Source organism: Suncus etruscus, chromosome 4 (genome assembly GCF_024139225.1).
Source record: "Suncus etruscus isolate mSunEtr1 chromosome 4, mSunEtr1.pri.cur, whole genome shotgun sequence".
NCBI lineage: Eukaryota > Metazoa > Chordata > Mammalia > Eulipotyphla > Soricidae > Suncus > Suncus etruscus.
Window position 1 is genome coordinate 42,572,295 of NC_064851.1, and position 17,136 is coordinate 42,589,430.

Sequence of the window (17,136 nt, forward strand, 5' to 3'; positions counted from 1 at the left end):
CAGCACAAAGTGAATACAGGCCCCACCTCTCAAAGGGATATGTGTTAGTGTTGCATTGTAAGAATATGTAGGCAGGAGTTACTATTGTGACATTTGTGAAAAATAAATATCACACTGCCCTCTCCAACATCAACCTAACTCTGAGGTTTTTCAAAAAATATAAATAAGAAATTAGGCCAGAGATCTCAGTGGATCACACATGTAGGAGACCCAGGTTTGTCCCTGCCTGTCACTACATGATATCCTAAGCACCTCTGGAAGTGACCCCCCCTTCCTGGTGTTGGAATAGTGGGTTGTGTGTTCCACAATCCCCAGAGAGGAAGAGGGATTCCCATGCCCCCTATCCAGATAGAACAAGAGACGCAGGTCCGGCAGCAATTCAGACACTGAAAAAAAAATCCACACACAGTTGTGAAGGAATAGCAGGCCAGAAACTCACACAGCAAGCTGTTCACCTACAAGCCAGTTGCTCCACCACGTGGAACCACGAGCCAAGATGTCAGCCACTTCTCTAGGCCGCCTAAATAGCCCACTCCCAAGGGAGGGGAAAAAGCCAAATGAGGAGGCAATGGAGAAACATCTTTTTAACAGGAAAACCGAAGTAACCAATTGAGAGACATCTAATTAGAAGGCAAAATGGAGACCAACCCAAAGGACTCTACCAACATCCAGGACCTTGCTTTCCCATTAGTTTGACAAAACACCACAAAGACTCTGGACAGCAGCACAATTTGGACAGGCCTTGAGGTTCTACTTCCCAGCTGCACCGGGCCCTTCCCTGTTAGGTCCTTTCCTTCAAAAAAAAATTAGTAAAAGAGGAAAATAGTTTTCTAGGAAACAATTACTCACGAACTAGGGATCCAGAAAAATCCCAGAGTTATCCAGCAGACAATGTTAACTCATGACTCACAGCTAGGCAGCCTGCCCTTTGCTGGTGAGAAGGCGTCAGTGAAATTCTGTCGTAGGTCCTGTTTCCCCTCCAGACTCTAAATCTTCCAGCTCACTCACTGAGGGATACCTAGACTCATGTTCAATCTTATGAAACCACTGATAGGTCCAGAAAGAGTATTTAATCAATCACCTGCCTTCCATTCTACACGCCACCTACAGTCTGAATATCTCTTTAGATTTAAAGGGACTATATTCCTCATCCCATATTCGTTGTCAGTCCAAAGACTTCCCTAAGGTTTCAAAAAAATTCTGTCATATATATGTTTTTTGGCTACTGGCCCTAATGTTTTCCACTCAACTCACTATTCGATGGCTCTGCTTCTGGAGACAAGACCACCCTGATCTTTGACTTCACCCAATATTCATTTCAAGCTCTTGTGTATTTTAGAGCTTTCCTTAAGGGCTGGGAAGAATAGCAATGTGTCCATACTGTCCATTCAAGCCCCTTTCAAGTTTCCTATTTATAGAAACTTCTCCCCTACACTCTCTATTAAGCCATTTTATCCTCCCAATTCTTCATTCCTCTTCTACCCTGTTTCCAGTCTTATTTTTCCCACTGTTATACACCCTCAAACTCTAATTCCTCAACCTGCTCTCTCAGAAATCATCATGTCTTCGTGTCTGCTAATAAATTGTTTCATGAGCCTGTCATACAAATCATCATTCCTCCTGCACCTCTCTGGTTGTTTCTCCTATTTTCTACATGCTTTTCTTTGTTCCTCTCTGAATATTGCTAGATCTCCAAGTTTAACCATTCATCCCTCTAACTTTCTGTCCCCTCCATCCTTGCCCCTGCCCTTCATAATAATCTCACTTACTTTTAGGATATGTCTAGAGAGGCTTTCTGTAGCAACTGGCAGTGGTCCACATGCTTCTCTAGTGCTCCTCTCCCACTCTCCCTGTCTTCTCTAGCTCCACCTGTCTAAGAGCAAAATTATTCTAAGAATTGCTTTTGTTATTGCAGCAGTTTCCCCACAATCCACTCATCCTTCCCCCTCACTCTTTTCTATCACTAGACTAGTCTTCTAAGGTGTAACTCATCTTGTGACTCAAAACTCTTGGCATTACTTCATAAAATGGCCTTGCTTTTAAGACCCACCACAATATAGGCCTAGCCCTCTTTTTCCAGCACAGATGACTTGCTAATAGGGTGGAGCGGTAGTAAGGGTAGTAAAGGACCTTGATAGTATGGTGGAGGAACACCAACATTCTGGTGGTGAATGTGCCATTGGAACAATGTATTCCTGTCACTTTGTTATTAAACCTCTTTAGCCTGTAAACCACCTTAGCCTATATAAAACAAAATTGCAAGAGGTTAGGGAAGAGGTGACAACCAAGTAAGTTTAAATTCCCACTATACCCTTTGTGAGAAGTTCTGAGTGGGGCGAGTTGTTAGTTTTTATTTGTTTGTTTTTAAGAAGTAAGCTTTTCTATTGGGGGGGTATGGGCCACACTTTTGGCAGCTCTCAGGGGTTACTCCTGGCTCTGTGCTCAGAAATCGCTCCTGGCAGGCTTGGGGAAGCATATAGGATGCCGAGAATCAAACCTGGGTTTGTCCTAGGTTGTCCTCATGCAAGGCAAATGCTCTACCACTGTGCTATCCCTTTGGTTCTAGTTGTTGGAATTTCTTTCCCACTCTAAAGTTAAAAACAAACATGGTCTTGAAAAACACCACAGCAGGTAAGGCGATTTGCCTTCCACAGACCAACCTGTGCTTGATTCCCAACACCATGCATGGTCCCCTGTGCCTCTCCAGGAGTGATCCCTGAGTATGGAGCCAGGAGTAAACCCTGGGCACAGCCATGTATGGTCCAAAAACCAATAAAATAAAATGAAGGCAGGTAATTGAAGATACAGGAGCTTAGGTTAGAGATAAAACTCCACCTGCTTCATCACTTCTGAATTCAGTGATGTGTGATGTGATATACAGGACAGTTCACATTCCATTCTGCTGCTTTCTAGGCGTTGTTTATTGGAACAAATCACTTTGCTCTTCCTCTGTACAGTGGTGACAGGGAACTTATCCTAAGGGATGAAATAATGAATGCTGTGATTGAAACACTCCTGTTGCAATATTTAATCTCTAGAAACTTGTTGGTATCATTATAACTATGGCTAAGGACTAGAGGCTAAAAAAGTAGCTTACAGTGTTGAGCAATTTTCTAGGCAGCATTTATTTACTCCTAAAATGAGGTAGCATTATCTTAAGGGCAGTAAAAGTGAGCTTTTATCCTCATAGAGATGGAGCATCTCAGAATGTATTTCTCAGCGAAGTAATTATCTCTGAGCAACAAGATGAGGGAGAAGCATGTGTATAAATACAAAATTAGGGAGAAGCACTGAGTCTTTTAAGCATCCAACATTCTCTGAAAGGATTCCAAGTACCAGACACTGTTGAGAGTTGAAAGAGATGAAATGAGCATTAATATGTTTTATTGGGGGGGGGGACTTTTCAGAAGTACTGTATACTCAGGAGACTACCAGAGCTACATCCAGCTGTACTCTGAATTCAGACCATTGGGTATTAGGGATTGAATTTACGGCTGAAAGCAATGTGGGCTTGTGCTCCAGCCCTTTGAACTATCTCCCTGGCACTGATCTCTATGTTTAAATCACTCACAATCTGGTGTCACTAGTCATATGTTGAAACAACTGTAGGATGCTAAATATTCTCATGCAGACATCTTCACTGGGCATATGAGTCAAAGGAGGGTTGATTAGATTTAGCTACCAAGAGAAAGATTGCAGGATGTGATCCTGAATTAAAGCTAGAAACATATCAACACTTTCAGAAATGATAGGGTTTGGGGAAAGAACTTTTCAAGTGAGGAGAGAGGCCTAACGAGTCTATTATGTTATGGGAGGGCTTGGGGGCAAGAGAGATCCAGGAGCCATTAGAATGAGCAAAGAAGAAGCTTGAAAGTGGCACAGGCTTGTTTGAGGATGCCTTCTATTGCACCCATGCCCATAATTCTTGAGTTTATCCTTCAGGAAATGGAAAGCAATTTCAACCTACTCATGCATGTGAAGTCTGGATGCTCCTATAGGATCTTGTTTTCAAGTCTTTGTCCAAAAAAATGCCATCCTGGTCTTGAAAAACTAAAGGTTATAGAAGGAAGACTGGTTGTAGAGTCAACAGACTGGCAAAAGAGACACAGAGCAACCTTTTAATGAAACTCATAAACTCAACTACACATGTCTTTGTCTTTATTACACCTCAGGGAAAGCTTAAAGTGGACTTATTCGCTTTTGTCCCTGTCCCTTCCTCTCCTTTCACACCCTGATTTCTTCCTTTGCTTTATTGCTGTGCTTTTTAAATAGTCCAGCTGATTACAGGAAATTTGCCTCATTTGGAGTCTGGGAAGTTATCCAGGAAACTCAATTAATGTGTGGACTCTTGTCATTCTCAGGGCGAAACTCCACTACTCAGGCCCCTTGTCACATTGCGTGCTGAGTCCTGAGGAGACACACTGACCTCAGATCACACGAAGATGTGTCTGTTCTGTACCTGTACATGTCTGAGCTCTGAACCTCACTCTCAGGTGAGTCCCAGGCTAGCATCCAATGGGCTGAATCGGCCAGATGAGAGGTGATGTACGTGACACAGCTCCGCCAAGTGTCCTTCTCTGACCGCTTGCTCTCTTTCTGTCCCTAAAGGAAAGGTGGAGCTTTCCTGCTTGCAGAACTTAATTTCCTTTTCCTGTTCTTTGCCACGCTGCATTCCAGACTCCTCCTTCGAGGGACTGTGAGACCTGGTGCTCAGTGTGGACAGGATTCTGCAGAGACCTTCTGTTCTTGAAACCTGGATGATTTCACTGAGAAGGCCCCTGGTTAAAGAGCTGACACCAACCTCACTCTTAATTCTGCAGTCCCTTCCTACCCCTCCTCCAGAATCTAAGGGGGCCTATTCTAGTGAAAGAATCCCTACCCTGACCCAGGGTGACCCTCGTACTTCTCACATCTTTCCACATTTCAGACAGAGAAAATATAAACCCCTCAAGGATTAGGTTGCACCCAGAGGCAGGCCCCAGTGATGTAGCCTGGGAGAAGGGGAACTGACACTTAAAGAGGTAAATCTCCACCCACCAGACCAATGGAATAAAGACGCAGTAGAGTACCACACTGTCCCTCCACTTTGATCACTCCTGGACTTGCAAATCTTGTGTGTGCTCTACCCACAGCCACCATGGAACTAACTCCACTTTCTTTGAATCTGTGAGGAGCCCATTTGCCAGTGCTGGCTTTCTGATCTCTTCTTTGTGTTTACAGCCTCTTTGCTGTACTCTCCAAAGAAGCCACAGTAGCTAAGCTGTGCCGCACACTAAAACTGCCCCACTGACTGCACAATACTACTTAGAAAACATTCGTTGTTCGGTGGTTCCTGCATTGTGCTAGAAAAGCCCATCACCACCTCTCGCCCTGATTTTATTTTGGTGACCTGCAGTAGTACACAGACTTGGTTGGAGTGGTTGTCACGGGCCACACACTTAAGTGGTGGTGCTCTCACTCACGCTCACAGGGGTCGTTGCACTGTGAGCAACTTAGATGCAGATCAGTTCTCCTACATCCTGGTTGTAGTGCTTTCTAGAGGTGCTGTGGCGTTCAGCACAGGTATGTATAGACCTGATAGAGCACCAGAGACAGCACATTTTCTTGCACTGTCCAGGACAGCAGAGTCACAAGCACCACACTCAACACATATATCAGTAAGCCTGGGAATCTAACTCTCAGCCTCAAGCTTAAGAGGCAAGGCTTAATAATTGAGCCATCCACATGCCCAAGAAGGTGACTTTTTGTTTTTGTTTTTGTTTTTGGGCCACACCCGGCGGTGCTCAGGGGTTACTCCTGGCTGTCTGCTCAGAAATAGCTCCTGGCAAGCACGGGGGACCATATGGGACACCGGGATTCGAACCAATCACCTTTGGTCCTGGATCGGCTGCTTGCAAGGCAAACGCCGCTGTGCTATCTCTCCGGGCCCCAAAGGTGACTTTTTTAAATGACACTTTTTTCAGTATCTGTAGACATTTGAACTAATGTATACATGCTGCTGTACAAAATTATTCATGATGCATTTTTGAAAATATGTTAATATTCACGTAAGAAAAGTGGATATGATGTATACCCAATGCAGAGGTTGTCATTTGGTGTTGAGTATAAATAAATCTTTATTTACTCTTTGTACCAGTAATTTGGATATATTTTTTCTCTAAGAAATATATGTTCATTGTGGGGTTTTTATCTTTTCTTTTCTTTTTTATTTATTTTTTTCGGGCCACACCCGTTTTGATGCTCAGGGGTTACTCCTGGCTAAGCACTCAGAAATCGCCCCTGGCCTGGGGGGGACCATATGGGACAAGGGGGGATCGAACCGTGGTCCTTCCTTGGCTAGCGCTTGCAAGGCAGACACCTTACCTCTAGCGCCACCTCACCGGCCCCTCTTTTTCTTTTCTTTCTTTTCTTTTTTTTTTCCATTATTTTCAGGAGACATCAACTTTATTAAGGCCTTAAGCACCATGTGTAGCTCCTAAGCTTTTAACCTTTGAAGCCTGCTCCATAAGTAGCCCTGCATTCAAACCTGTCTCTCCCAGTCACCTCTCTTGCTGAATCCTCTCTCAATACTCCCACTGAATCTCCCAGGCTATCCTCCTGGTGAGCAAAAAGGGAAGCCAAAGACCCCTCCCAGTTGTGGGCAGGTCTGCCTCTCAAGATGAGCAAAACAGGATTTGGGGGAGGGGAGTAACAGTAAGACCACCCCTTTGTGTCGCAAGGAATTAAAACAAGGCAATTTAAAGAAGGCAGTTCCAGCGTGAGTTGATGATGATGCACAAATTTCCTCTTAGAGAAGGGAACATGCTCATAAGTACATCTGCTAGGTTCTGATTCTTTTCATCAATTATCTTTGACCCAATTTTCCTCTCCTTATTGCCTCTGTGTTATTGTACTCTTTTTTTTAAATATCTTTATTTAAACACATTGATTACAAACATGATTATGGTTGGGTTTCAGTCATGTAAAGAACACCCCCTCCCTTCACCAGTGCAACATTCCCATCACCAATGTTCCAAAACTCCCTCTTCTCCACCCCACCCCCACCTGTACTCTAGAGAGGCTTTCTACTTCCTTCCTTCATTCTCATTGTTAGGATAATTCTCAATGTAGTTATTCCTCTAACTACACTCATCACTCTTTGTGGTGAGCTTCATGAAATGAGCTGGAACTTCCAGTCCTTCTCTCTTTTGTCTCTGAAAATTATTGCAAGAATGTCTTTCATTTTTCTTTTTTTTGTTGTTTTTTTTTAATTATTATTTTTATTTTAATTATGACAACAAAGATGCAAAGAAAGAGGACAGGGTAAAGTTACAGTGGAAGCCCAATCACCCATAAACAAAATTCACGGTATTCCCATCGATGATATCCCAGCCTTGAACTTTCAGCCAAAGAACATTAAGAAAAATAAAACTAAACCCATGTACAATACAATTACTTTGTCCCTCAAATCCCCAGTTGTAGTACATACTATTTCTTAGCAGCACACAATATAATCTAAAGACATTAGACTTATGTAACTCCTTAAACATTGAGGGCAAAGTACATTTCTCTAGTTCCATGCACATGCTTACTAGTTTAAGTTAACCTCAAAAGTTTTAGTGGGTTATTTTTCTTAAGGATTAGCGTCAAGGGAACTTAGTAAAAAACGGTATTAAAGTGGCATTTGTTTGCATAGGCCCACCAAAATATAAGGGACTTGGAAAGACAAATTATGGTCTAAATACAAGGAGACCCTACCCCTGAAGTTTCCTGGCACAGGACTGACTCTAGGCTCCAGGCAAACTAGTTTGTCCAATTCGAGTCATCGTCTGTAGTAGCAATACACCTCCATTCCTCACATAGTCTCTGTTGTTGGTATCATGCTTCTGTATTATAGATCCTGGAGTCTGCATATCCCATATTGCAGTCAGGATGGTGCAGAGCATGCTCTCGTTTCACCTCACACTTAAGGGGCACTAGAGAGAACCATGTCCTGTAGAGCAGGTCATTGATTTTGTCAAGTCTTCTCAGTGTAAACGGAAGTCTCTTTTTAGGGGGTCGATGTCAGACCCTTGGTAGTGTCTTTCCTGGTAGAGGACTGCTTCCAGCTGTTGCTATAAAAGACCTTGGATGTTTCGTAGATAGCTTGCCTGGTTCCGGCGTGAATGGAGGATGCCCATTCTTCTGAGGCCTGTGCCAGGTCATTATATCAATGTTCAGGGTGTAAGGTACATTGTACTGAGATTTATTAGATAAGAACTTATCTGTATGTATGGTGTTTTCCCATTTTAATGTGTCTATACAAACAAGGATCAATGCCATGAAGCGTTATTGGTGCATCTGGAGGCAATAGGAACAAGACCAGCAATTTCCATGACATAGTTCAATCATAGGCATCAAACTGAGGGACAGTTCCAACAACAATCCTTACTATACAGCTTACAAAGAAAAGACAAGATGAAAAGTGGATAGAAACATCATGGTAGAAAAATATATAGAAAGTTAAATCATTTAAAGAAAATACCCATAAATTCATTTTTCTTAAAACCCATAGACGAGTGAGACTATTCTGCATCTTTCTCCCTCTGACTTATTTCACTCAGCATAATAGATTCAGTGTACATCCATGTATGGGAAAATTTCATGACTTCATCTCTCCTGACAGCTGCATAATATTCCATTGTGTATATGTACCACAGTTTCTTTAGCCATTCATCTGTTGAAGGGCATCTTGATTGTTTCCAGGGTCTTACAATGGTAAATAGTGCTGCAATGAATATAGATGTACGGAAGAAATTTTTGTATTGTATCTTTGTGTTCCTAGGGTATATCCCTAGGAGTGGTATACCTGGATCATATGGGAGCTCAATTTTCAGTTTTTGGATCAGTCGAGTACTAGACAGGCGCTCTACCCATCTCACCAAAGTCACTCTAATTTTCAGTTTCTGGAGGAATCTCCATATCACTTTCCATAAAAGTTGGACTAGATGGCAGTCCCACCAGCAGTGGATAAGAGTTCCTTTCTCTTGGGGCCGGCGAGGTGGTGCTAGAGGTAAGGTGTCTGCCTTGCAAGCGCTAGCCAAGGAAGGACCGCAGTTCAATCCCCGGCGTCCCATATGGTCCCCCCAAGCCAGGGGTGATTTCTGAGCGGTTAGCCAGGAGTAACCCCTGAGCATCAAACGGGTGTGGCCCGAAAACAAGCAAACAAAAAAAAGAGTTCCTTTCTCTCCACATCCCAGCCAACACTGCTTACCCTCATTCTTTGTGATATGTGCCAATCTCTGTGGTGTAAGGTGGTACCTCATAGTTGTTTTGATTTGCATCTCCCTGATTAGTGATGTGGAGTATTTTTTCATGTGTCTTTTGGCCATTTGTATTTCTTTTTTTGTCAAATTGTCCATTTCTTCTCCCCATTTTTTGATGGGATTGGATGTTTTTATATTGTAAAGTTCTGTCAGTGCCTTGTATATTTTGGATATTAGTCCCTTATCTGATGGGTAATGGGTGAATAGTTTCTCCCACTCAGTGGGTGGCTCTTGTATCCTGGGCACTATTTCTTTTGAGGTGCAGAAGCTTCTCAGCTTAATATATTCCTATCTGTTAATCTCTGCTTTCACTTGCTTGGAGAGTGCAGTTTCCTCCTTGAAGATGCCTTTAGTTTCAATGTCATGTAGTGTTTTACCTACATGTTGTTCTATATACCTTATGGCATCAGGTCTGATATCAAGGTCTTTAATCCATTTGGATTTTACTTTAGTACATGATGTTAGCTGGGGGTCTACATTCAATTTTTTGCAAGTGGCTAGGACAGAGGACCTGCCTGTGTGTTATTGTACTCTTAAAATTTCTCTCAATGAGAGCTATTCTGAAAATGCTCTGGATTTTTGAGTAGTCTCTGGATTAAAACGAAATTCTTCCTGTTATTCTTTTCCAATTCCATGTCAAATATGTGTCTTCTTGAAATGAACTTCCTCTTACCTCATCAGTGACTTCTATCTCTTGGGATCTGACTTCACCAGTGTCATTTACATGTGTAAATGGCAAAGCGGGTTTATTGAACCAGAGCTCTGGGGTGCAATGTCTCTTGATGCAGCAAGTTCACCAGTGGACTTCATTGTGATTTTTTTAAGGGTAAAGGTCTCCCTGGGCTGAAATTCATTATAGGTTCTGCCTCAATATGCTTTAGAAGAAAAAGGAAATGGAGAGATATTCCTAAATAAATTCTACAAGACCAAGGATAACAGATATGTTTTTTCATGAACTTTCATTTCTAGTGAGAATTATAAGAGATTAGGATCCGTGATTGTTCCAGTGATATGTATTAGGTGAAGTAAGTGTAGATCTCTAATAAGAAAAAGATTGAATTACTGTTGTAACTAAGACTGTGAGGCAGCTTGTCAAGCATGCCTCAGAGTTTTACTTTGTCATATTTACTGTATTATTAATAGGCATATGTATATAAAATATGAATATTTATTTGGTATCCTTTTAAGTTCTTGATAATTTTTAATATAATTTTTATTTTGATTGTAGTGGTTTACATATTGTTGACAATAATATTACAGGTTCGCATTTACATAAAATCAGAGGGTTCCCATCACCGATTTGTCCTCCCTACACCTCCGTGTTCATCCTACCTCCCATATCCTCCTCGCTCACCCCCAGGGCTTCGAGAAATTGTGATCCCCTCTGTACCTAGCTTACTACTTAGAAGTCTTTGTCTTGGTGCCTCCCTTATTTCCCCCTCTAACTGAGAGGAAGGACTACATAGTTCAAGTTATGTGGTTTTATTTTAAGAAGAGAAAAGTAATAAACTGGGGTAAAAGTCTAATATACCAAAAATGGGGGGAATCCTTCTAGAGGCTCTCATCGTCGGTTTGAGAGATGAAGGAGGAAAAGAAGGTGAAACACCCCAACAATACAAAAAGAAGAGTCAAATATCCAGTGAGCACTCCAGTGATAAGGATAGGCACCACAAAAAAAAAAGCCATGGTCTTGAGTTAAAAAACATGGCAGAGCACCTAAAGAAAGAAAAGAAAAGAAAAGAAAAGAAGAAGAAGAAAAAAAAAATATATATATATATAAATGGGGACAACAACTTCAATAACCACACCAAAACAAAGAAAACAACAAAAAGTAGATCGGTAAATAAAAATAAAAATAACAATAATAATAAATGAAGAAAAATAATATATAAAAGATAAAAAGGTTTTGTGCTTTTTGCCTTCTTTTTCCCTCCTGCACTGGCACAGTAAATATTGGGGTCATTCGAAAAGGAATTCACTTGGCCTTAGCGCTATGGGGTTTCTCCACCCTTGGGGTATATTGTCATGGGATTAACTATAGACTTCGTTCAGGTTCATTTACTCTACCGGTGGTGCTTTCGTGGTGTTTGGAAAACTTCTGCTCCGTCCTGGGTGATGAAATAAGACCTCTGTATCTATAGATCTCAGTAAAGTTCTTGATCATTTTTACCCAGTTTTTATGAAGGCATTGTGATTTATAATACTATTGATGATAGTTTCGTGCATAAGAAACATAAAAATTAAACATTACCATAAAATTCATCTTTGAAATGATCTGCAGTAGAAACCACCAAACAATTAGCTCTCCTACGAGCCAATAAATAAAAGAGAAGAACACAACTGGAATGATGTAGAGGGCAGAAGTGGATCATTATATGGTCAATTTACAAATGGCCGTTTGAAAGCCAAAAGCAGCATTCAACATCATTAGTATTTTTTAAATGAAAGTCAGTGAAAATTATTCCCATTTTCAATAATCAAATTAGAAACACTTATTTTAAAGAGAGCGTATTGCTAAGTATCTAAGTAGACAGCTGCTCTCTTAAACATCTGTAACAGAACAAACTGATACATCTACGTTGCATGCCAGTTTGGCTGTATTATAACAGAAGACTTAAAAATGTTTAAGCCCTATCAGATGGCTAATCCATTTCTAGGGATTTGCCATAAGGAAATAATTAGGGACTCTTGCAAAGATTAACTCACTAGTATGTCCATGGATGTATTACATACAACAGAGTGGGAAAATGACAACAGCCTAATAGAGGTTCTCAACATGAGATTTATCCAATAAATTATGATATTTATGCAACACCAACAGTCATTAACTATTCTGCTGATTCTATATACTTGACTACATAGGGAAGATAGGTGTGATCCATTTTTATTGCAAATAACTAAAATCCCTATTAGAATGTAGACTTTTGATTGAAAATACAATAAGTGTATGCAATTTTTTTTTTTTTGGTTTTTGGGCCACACCCAGTGTTGCTCAGGGGATACTCCTGGCTGTCTGCTCAGAAATAGCTCCTGGCAGGCACGGGGGACCATATGGGACACTGGGATTCGAACCAACCACCTTGGGTCCTGGATCGGCTGCTTGCAAGGCAAACACCGCTGTGCTATCTCCCTGGGCCCAGTGTATGCAATTTTTAAGTGAGTATTTTTTGTTTTTGTTTTTTGGAGACACAACCAGTGATGCTCAGAGTAATTTCTAACTCTAAGCTCAGGGGTATTTCCTGTCTATGCTCTGGGGACCAGGCAGTAGGAGAGATCAAATCTGGGCCTCCTATATACAGAGCCTATTGAGCTATCTCTACCAAAAGAAAAGAGGATTTTTCCCAATTTGTTAATGCTATTTATCATTTAAAAATAAATTACCTTATTTATAATGTTTTTGGTATAAATTCCCTATGAAAATCCATAACATTTTTAAAATCATTTAAAATTTGAGATTGTGTTGATACTGTTCAGTTGTAACAGTGGTAATTGGAAACTTAAAATTACCCACTTCTGCTATGCTAATTATAGTGACAGCAGACTTTAGTGCGACTAGACTTATAAGACAGAAGAATTTTTAAGAGGCCAGGTAACTTTGGAGTCATTTTTAAGCAGCTCTTTCCTGTGATTGGTAGCAGCAGAAGTGCTTTAATTAATCAAGATATATGTTTTCAACCAGAGATCATTATGTATATGAAGATGATCCTGCAGTGAAATATGTGGATGGTTTATATAAATAGAAGTACTTTTAATCACCTGTAAGTCCTTTCTAACATTCTGGCACGGAAATGTCTGGGCAAGAAGAGGTGAGTAGCATGAAGTTAACCTTAAAAAAGGTTTAATGAGAGGCCAGAGCGATAGCACAGCTGTAGGATGTTTGCCTTACTTGAGGCTGACCCAGGATGGACCTGAGTTCTATTCCCGGTGTCCCATATGATCCCCTAAGCCAGGAGCGATTTCTGAGTGCATAGCCAGGAATAGCCCCTAAACCTGGTGTAACCCAAAATCCAAGAGAGAGAGAGAGAGAGAGAGAGAGAGGTTTAATGAGAGACTAAATATGTAGAAATTGAATTAGTTTGACATTTTTCTGCCTTTGACTTTTAGGATAAAAACAGAGATCTCAAGACAATAACTCTAAATTGAGCATTACTTTCTTTTCTCAAGGTTTCACCAATCTCACCAAGATTTATTTTATTTTATTTTATTTTATTTTTTATTTTGGGGTCACACCCAGTGGTGCTCAGGGGTTATTTCTGGCTCTGCACTCAGAAATCGCTCCTGGCAGATTCAGGGGACCATATGGGATGCCTGGATTCAAACCTGAGTCCGTCCTGTATTGGCTACATGCAAGGCAAATGCCTTGCCACAGTACTATCGCTCTGGCCCCTTGACAAGATTTTTTTTTATTCGATATTTTTGTTTTGTTTTAGGAAGCACATGCAATGGTGCTCAAGACTTACTTCTGGTTCTGCACTCAGGGATTATTCTTGGCAAGGTTGGGGACCATGTGGAATGCCAGTGATCAAACAGAGTAAGCCATGTACAAAGCAAATACTGTATCTAAAGCTCTGTCCTTAATCTTTTTCTTTTTCAGATTATTTTCAATATCTTTTTATTGAAAATTATGTAATTTTATTTTTGTTTTTTAAATAAATTATGATTATTCTAGGGAAGTTAATTTCTAATGGTGAGTATACATTGAAGATTTTATTATCAATTAAAACAGTTTATATTCTGTATACTCACTATGATGGAGAGAGGGAGGGAGGGAGGGAAGTAAAGGGAAGAAGGGGAGGAGTTAAAGAAGGAAGGAAAGGAAGGAGGTAGGGAAGAAGGAAAGAAAGAAGGAGGGAAAGAGGAAGGAAGAAAGGAAGGCAAGAGAGAAGGAGGAAGGGATAAAAGTAAATTAGGTAAGAAGGAGGGAGAGAGGGAGGCAAAAAAGAATAGAAGGAGTGAGGGAATAAGTAAGGGAGAGAAGGGGAAAGAAGGAAGGAGAAAAGGGAGAGAAAGAGGGAGGAAGGGAATAAGGAAAGGAAGAAAGGAGGAAATGAAAGAGGGAAGGAGGAAGGAAGATAAAAGGAGGGAGGAGAGAAAGAAAGGAGGGAAGAAGAAAGGGATAGAAGGAAAGAACGTAAGAGGGAGAGAGAGGAAATAAGGAATGGAAGAAGTGAGGGAGGGAAGGGGAAAGAAGGAAGGAGGGAGAAAAAAGAGGGAGGGAGGAAAGAACAAAATGGTCAGTATCAGTGATCTGACTTCCAAAGAGTGATAAAACAATGAAGTTTTGACAAATGTCCAGCACCAAACTCTGTCCTGTATTTCCTCTGGAATCCTGGGAATCCTGCTATTTCTCACACATTCTCTCTTCTCACTGGACCAGAGGCCTCTCCTGGCTTTCCCATTACTCCTTCCTACTAAATCCTTATCCTCCTAGTGTAGGAGTATAGGAAACAGTAGGAGATGTTTCAGCTTCTGAATTTCCCTTGGCATTCACTGATGAACTATGAGCAATTCTGCATATAGTTTTTCACCCAGTTGTATAATGTCTAGTTCTGGCAGAGGCCTTGAAGGAAGAAGAAGGGAAAGTAATCTATTACTAATGCCTTGAATGTGAATAATTCACATAATCCCTTTTACTTTGTTTCCTTAACACCGATTGGTCATCTATGACACTTAGTTCGTTTTCTCTAGCCCTGGGCATTTGAAAAAATGAGTAGTACCTGCTCATGGATGAATTCTTTAACCTTATAGACACCTTTTCTGTATAGCAATCTCTGTCTGCACAAGACAATTAGTGCAACTTAGCTAAGTTCTCTCTCTCTCTCTCTCTCTCTCTCTCTCTCTCTCTCTCTCTCTCTCTCTCTCTCTCTCTCTCTCTCTCTCTCTCTCTCTCTCGGCCATCTCTGAGTAGACAGACAAAATAGGATCAAGGGAACTGAAAGAATGTGGTGACTTTCCTATGTGCTCTCATCCAGATTCGGATTTTTTTTCCAGAGTATGATAAAAAAAAAAAAAAGTCTTGTTCTCAGGGCTGGAGCGGTGGTGCTAGAGGTAAGGTGTCTGCCTTGCAAATGCTAGCCTAGGACAAATCACAGTTTGATCCCCTAGCATCCCATATGGTTCCCCAAGCCAGGAGCAATTTCTGAGTGCATGCCAGGAGTAACCCCTGAGCATCACAGGTGTGGCCCAAAAAACAAACAAACAAAAAAAAAAAAGTCTTGTCCTTTAATTGTCTCTTAAAGCCAACTTTCTCATTAGGCAGAAAGGGTCTAAACATTCCCTCAAAATGTTTTCATTTTAATTCTTTTTAGAATCAGAGGAAAAGTAAAGGTAGTTTACTTGTCCAGTAATGAATTCAAACTGAATTATATTTATCTCTGTGCTAACACAATCAAAAAATATAACTTGGAGAAATGACACCCAGAGGAACTCAAGGGACAATGGTACAGAGGACAGAACCAAGCAAAGCTTGCATTCCAGCCCTTCGAGCTTTCTCCCCAGCACCTAAAATAGAAGTTTTATGTAATGCAATAGAGAAAAACATAGGGCTTGGTAAATGTTATATTTATATGTTTATATTATTCACACACAAAACCTAATAGTGAAGGGGCCACTAAAAGTCAGAGTGAGGTCTTGAGGTGCTGGAGGCTTGAGTAGAACAAAATGAACACTATAATAACCTATAATAAGAGTCACGCCTTTCAGGTACATTTGCAGAGGAAATGGCCCTATTTTAGAGACAGGAAGACTGCCTAACCTCTTCAGTGTTCTTTTGTTTTTTACTGATTTGGAGAGCACACTCAGCAGTGCTCAGAGATAGTATGCTTGGAGGTCACTCCTGGCAGTGCTTGGGGAACATGTAGTGTTGGGACTTAAACCCAAGCCACCTGCAATCATAGCATGGTCGACGCCCTCTGAGCCATTTCCCCATCCTCCCCAGACTCTAAACGTAAATTTAGAGACAGGGTGTCTCCCTGCTCCCTTCACTAGCTGCTCCCTTCACTCCTGGGCCATTTACTCTCCCTCATATCAGACAGGTTCAAGTGTGATCTCACCTTCTGACTCTCAAGGAGAGTTAACCCATGACTTTACCTTCTTTTCCCTCAAAAGACGAGTTCAAGCACAACCTCTTCTCCAGCTGGGAAGATCTAGAATGATATCACCCTCATCCTTGAGCTTGTTCCCACAGGATCACCCCACTGGTGACTCATTCCCATCCTGACTACTTCTCAGAAATGGCTCTGCCCAAAGGTGTGGGTGTCCGGCTGGTCTTCACTTCCTCTGCTTCTTCCTCTGAGTAGTGGGGCTGCCTTTAGAAAAAGATGGAAGGAGGGGACAAGGGCCCACATAAACAATGACTCAGCACAGGGCAGACCTGGGCTTGGCCAAGGCTCAACATTGAACGGGGAATTTTTAGACAAGTCTGGAAAGCAAGCTGAGCCAACTGAGAATGAGAAACTAAAAAGCAAAGGGGAAGCCCAGGGTTGCGACATTCCTAGAACAAAACTGGCACATGTGGGCAGAGGAGAAGGTTTCTTAACTGGAACATTAAATAGGGTAAGGAGGATAACCAGGTACCAGTAAGTATGGTCCCACAGCAGTAGGCAGCTCAAAAACACTTTGGATCCAGAACTAAGCCACATGCATGTCCCTGCTTCCTGCCTGTCCTTCTGATCCTATCTGCTGTCTCTGTGCTGTCTGGGAGACAGGCCAGATGCTTCATTTGATGTGTGAGAAAGAAACTGGATGGATCCTAAAGACTCTACCAAAAAGCTTCTAGAAACAACAGGTTCATATAGAAAAGTGGCAGGCAACTAAATTAATATGCAAAAAATCAATGGCCTTCTTATACATG